At 37.5% G+C, this 4,346-nt stretch overlaps 1 pseudogene; it reads right to left on the bottom strand.

The window, feature by feature from the left end:
• Window positions 1–644: 644 nt before the first annotated feature.
• Window positions 645–2,260, bottom strand: LOC121577713 (annotated as a pseudogene).
• Window positions 2,261–4,346: the final 2,086 nt, after the last annotated feature.

The raw sequence follows: 4,346 nt of genomic DNA, 5'->3' as shown, positions 1-4,346 counted from the left end.
CTTGATTTTTGCTCTGATATGCACTGTCAACTGTGGGACCTTATATAGGCCGGTGTGTGCCTTTCCAAGTCATGTCCAATCAATTGAATTTACCACAGGTGGACACCAATGAAGTTAAAGAAACATCTCAAGGATGACCAATGGAAACAGGATGCAACTGAGCTCAACTTCGAGTCTCACAGCAAAGGGTCTGAATACTTATGTAAATAAGGTATTTCTAAAAACCTGTTTTCGCTTTGTCATTATGGTGTATTGTGTGTAGATTGATGAGATTATTATATTTGTAATCCATTTTAGAATAAGGCTGTAATGTAACATAATGTGGAAAAAGTGAAGGGGTCTGAATACTTCTCGAATGCAATGTATGCAGCATTACTAGTTATTGTTTATGGCCCTCTCATGATCAATAATTCGTTTTGGGGATTACTTACAGTATATTATATTTTCGATTACATTTAGTCATGAGAAATAGGCAGCATACGAATTTGTGTATTTCCTGCATGACTAATTTTCAGGTAAGTACGTACTGTACATATATGGAAAAAAACAATTTAATTTGAAAGATTTAGACATTTGAAATTTCAATGGCGTGTAATGAATCAAAAAAACATAATAATTGTTTTCGATGATTGTTTTTATTCGCATCGACATGATTTGAAGATTTACATTCATTTTGAAAACATATTTTCAAGCTTAACAATACCTTCTCGGAAGGCGAGTGATACTGATACACTCACATAGTGACACAAACCAGTACACATGTTTTAACTCATCTCGCAATCGAGAGGAAGAAACTTATTCTGGCTTAAATGCAGATATCATTTTTTATAATTATGACATATGATACTGTTTGTATGTTTTAATATCAATATCAAAACAGTACAAATAGGAATGACATTTTTTGACTAATCTTTCCACTAGGAAGACAGTGAACACCAATTCATAAATTATTTTTAAAAACACTCCCCACAGGGAAAAATACACAGTATATTCACTTTATAAAAATGAAATATAAACTTATTCGTGAAACGAAAATAAAAACAGAAGATTCAATTGATCCTCTTGTAATCAAGAGGGGAACATTCAAATATTGATATTGTTCAATGCCCTTTTCATTAAAACCAAAACTTATAGAATAAACTCCTGCAAATGCAGAAGATAAGGATGAAATTCTCTGTAATGAGGACTTGGAAATGTCCTGCATGAGCCGACAAGGAAGAAGATCTCTTCCTATTCTCATTACTGTCTAACATCCATTACATTATTCTTAGACCAACATGGTCCATTGTGTTTGTCTGAGAGTGGAGCTCCAGTCTGTAGGACTCTACCATGGCCTCCAGAGGGCGCTGATGACTTGACTCTTCTCTTTGCTGACGCTGTGCTGAGCTGGGGAGCTCAGCTGAGGCAGGTCACTCTCCCTTCTGTTCTTATCAGAGAATGGTTGCAGGCTCTGGAGGTCCAGCAGCAAGTGGCTCAGAAGTTTTCTCTTCACCTCATCCGTGGACACTAAGTGTACAATCTCTTGGACACACCTGGAGTAGCCCTGATTGACAGGTGCTGAGCAGGAGGAAGAGTTCACTGGCAGGTACTGTTGCTGTCATCTCAGGAAGCAAACTGTCATCTCCAGGATGTCAGCGTTCTCCAGCTTGGAGTCAGGCTGCTGGTTGAGGCTCTCTGGACCCAGGAGAGACTTGAGCTGCTCAATGCTAATGTTGATACGATCTCTGCGTAACTTCTCCACCACTGGCTTTCTAATCTGCAAAAAGATAAGGAGAGTCATTAATAACATTGTTCTAAAATATATCAGAGGTGCGATAAAAATATTATTTTTATTTATATTATCAAGAAACAAATCATAAAGCAAATTGTCATTTCAATTTACCTTGTTTGTCAGAGTCAGGTGGTCCTTAGAGTAGATCATGGCTGAAGTGATTGTAGGTGCCATGGCTTGATCTCTGTGCTGTAGAGGACTCTGTGTAGAAAGTGAATCTGATTTCTACTTGCTTCATCTCTCCTATATATAGTCCCAAATCTGCATATGAATGTGTGGGTCTTGTGCTTGTTGGAGTTTCTCACAGTCTGTAGCCAATGGGGTAGCTTGGGTTCTTAATGCTGGGGACAATGGTCACGTCTCAGGGGAACAGGTGGAGAGGTGGGGGGTGATGGAGAGTGACTCACAGAGCGCTGTGTGAATCTGGGAAAGTGGTGACCCCCAGATTTCCTGCCTAATGGCTCAGTGACACAGACAGTGCATACACTCATCATCAAAATGTACACGTGCGGGACTGACACATATCTTCTATATTAAAACTTACACTACTTTCTTATACATTTTATTGGAAGATTCATAGCCTACCGTATCGTATTTGGTGACTGCATTATGAATATGACCTCTTTATTTGTTTTCCTGAATAGAGAAATGGCTTGTTTGCCGTTTGCAAATTCAGTATTTTAGCTTGTTTGCATGTTTGCTTTATCCGTAAAAAGTTTTAACACGTTTGAGATTCATTCAGAATTATTCATGCTAAATGTTTTTTGTTATTATTATGAAGTCAGCATAATCAGTATAATGGGTTGAATTCTTATAGAAGACAGAGAAAATAGCAATATGAGCAAAATGTAGATCGATATTGGCGTGACTTCATCATCATTTCTCATAACTATTTGAGAGAAATGTTGCAATACTGTTCCTATTATTCGGAGTGGAGGGAATACACTTACAGTTTTGGAAGTCCGGAGGTAGCAGATGTGTCCTCTGTAGTAGAGAGCTGATCTGATTTTCCCACACTGAGTCCTGTGTGCTGTGATCAATGCACTACAAAAGCTGTTTAGTGGACCATTAGTGATGGTTATTGGCTCTGTGGTGTACGATAGCCAGAGCCTGACATCACAGACCATCTGGATTCTGGAGGGAAACTCCTGCACTGGCTGGTTCAACACATACTCTTATAGGTACAGACCGTGTATCCAAGTTAGTCCAAGTCAATGTCTGCAATTCAATCTGTTTTCTAAATGGTATTTGAGTTGATATTGATTCTCTTTGTCCTAGGCAATAGCTATATTTGAAAGGAAACATATGATGTTATTACAATAATAAGATTATATTATATAAGATTTTCTTCCATAAAGATAGGAATAGTGTTAAAAATGTACTTAACCAAATAGGCAAATCACTGTTTATTTTTTAATTCCCCTCTATAAGTGTGCCTATTCCCCAGTGGCTCTGGGTGTTCCCCAGACAGTCAGGTGCTGGTGGGACTGATTATGATAATTCTCATGAAACTGAACTGAGACTCTGCTCTCCAGAGCTTTCCCACACTCTGCACATTGAGAGAGCTTCCACTTAACAATAGAAGTGAATAGAATAGAAGTGTGCCTTGTTAAATGCTATCGTCTCTACACAAGCAGTTCCCATCAAGCCCCTGGGGGTAAAGTTGGTTTCTTAGATATTTGTCAATTTAGATGGTGATAAACACACATTTTTGACTAATTGATTATTTATTTATTTTACCTTTATTTAACTAGGCAAGTCAGTTAAGAACAAATTCTTATTTACAATGACGGCCTGTGTAGGCTACCGAGTCATAATCTCGGTAGCCTATACAAGAGGCAACAAGTTTAATTCAAAATCCTGAAGGGTTAACCATACGGCAAATTATTATTGACCTTTTTTCATTAGCATTAGTATAAGGTCTGTAACAATACATTTCAAAATAAGACTATGAAATCTATGATTTTCACCAGACTTTATTAACTTTTTTGTTTTGCGAAATTATGTGAACATTTACTAAACATAGGCCTATGATAATGAAATATAACAATCAAAATTCCTCTCCCTATCCCTTGACCCCCCTAAGTAGGGGTCTGAGTGTATTGTCCTTAAGAGGCTCTGTGAGTGAGTTTTCCTGGGTTTCCCACACTCTCTCCATTCACTGCTTTGCTTTCAATGGAGGAACAATAGAAGTGTGTCTTATTACTCATCACATTAGTTATGCAGTTGAGTCCAGTCCCAGACAAAGAAGGTTACTTACTCTCTGTCTTCCCATTTGACTATGATAAGATGAGGGTATCAATAAGCTTTATTTTTGTAAAACACTTAGAAACTCTACCACGCATCAACATATTAGCCAACTCAAGATACAGAACTGCCTATAATATATGGAACAATGCAGAACAGATACATTTGACAAATGTAAAAATAGTATATTTGCCTTTTGTAATGACATTGCACAAGTAAGCACTTCTGCACAGACTAACATGCAAACAGTGGTGGAAAAAGTACCCAATTGTCATACTTGAGTAAAAGTAAAGATAACTTAATAGAAAATGACTCAAGTAATAGTGAA

Source organism: Coregonus clupeaformis, chromosome 12 (genome assembly GCF_020615455.1).
Source record: "Coregonus clupeaformis isolate EN_2021a chromosome 12, ASM2061545v1, whole genome shotgun sequence".
Classification (NCBI taxonomy): domain Eukaryota; kingdom Metazoa; phylum Chordata; class Actinopteri; order Salmoniformes; family Salmonidae; genus Coregonus; species Coregonus clupeaformis.
This window is presented reverse-complemented; position numbering and strand designations above follow the sequence as displayed.